Here is a 1,328-nt window from a genome sequence, read left to right as displayed (position 1 = left end):
TATAACCATATGGCCGCATGAAAACATATAGAAATTGCTTGTTTGGTGGATACCCTTGCTTGATAAATCTGTGTGACTTATTATACATCATATATCACTTTGGCCGTGTGGCCTTATTGCATTATATCACATTTGGTCGTGTGGCTTGTTTGCTTATTAGAAATGTATTGACTTGATAGCATGTCTTGTTTATGACTGTATGTTAAATATTTTACGAGATCTAAAATTGATTGATATATGATTTGAGATGTCGAAAATCAACTTGGATTTTGCTGCCCTAAATCTCTCAGGAGATAATTATTTGAAATGGGCACTGGATACTGAGTTTATGCTAAAGTCAAAGGACTTGGTGAATGAATCACAAAAGGCGATAATGCCAAATGAGAAAGATTGATACATGACAATATTAATTATTAACCACCATCTTATTAAGAGTCTCAAAGATCAGTATTTGACTATAGAGAATCCTCTAGACCTTTGGACAAAGTTAAAAAAACGAGATATGATTACCAAAGAACGGTGTTATTACCAAAAGCCCTATTTGATTGGAGGAATCCCAGAATCCAGGACTATAAGTCCGTGGATGAGTCTATTGCTAGGTGGGCAAAATAATGGATTACTGATGAGAAACAGTGAATTGAGACCTTCTGGATTAACCTCATTACCTGATACCAATAAGGCCGCAGAAGAAAAAAAAAGGTAACCACGTCCAGAATGATAGACCACACGGTCATGGTCGTGGAGGGTGGAAAGGACGTGGCCATGGCCACTATAAAACATTTGGCCGTGGGAATCACTATGGTAGAGTCCATGGGTATCAACCCAATTTGAGCCATGGTTAAGGCAGTGGCTATGGTATATTCTTTAAACCACAAAGCTCGACCAAATTAGTGTGCCATAGATGTGAAATGGGGAACCATTGGGCTAAGATATGAAGGACTCCCAAGCATTTTTGTGACCTCTATCAAAGAGAGTCTGAAAGGGAAGAATCCTGAAACCCACTTGGTCTATAAAGATGGTGAAATAATTTCGAACATGATCAAGATGATCTTATGGAATATGAGATTTATGATTGCCTAAAAGAATCAAATTGATAATCTGATTTCGACATCAAACTTGTGTGATTGCTTTGCTTGTATGCTTTCTCTGATTTTTATCTCCTTGAACTTATTTCTATTACATTGCCTGCTTAGATTAAATGAATGAATGATTTTTTATATGAGTACACTGAAAGACCAATATAAGTACTAAAGTAGGTATCGCCAGTCTGAAAGAAGACTATGGTTAGGCTAATATATTATTGCCTAAGGGTATGCATCTAGAAATCA

The sequence above is a fragment of the Brassica oleracea genome, chromosome C5, assembly GCF_000695525.1.
Source record: "Brassica oleracea var. oleracea cultivar TO1000 chromosome C5, BOL, whole genome shotgun sequence".
Lineage (NCBI taxonomy): Eukaryota > Viridiplantae > Streptophyta > Magnoliopsida > Brassicales > Brassicaceae > Brassica > Brassica oleracea.
Note: the sequence above shows the minus strand (reverse complement) of the source record.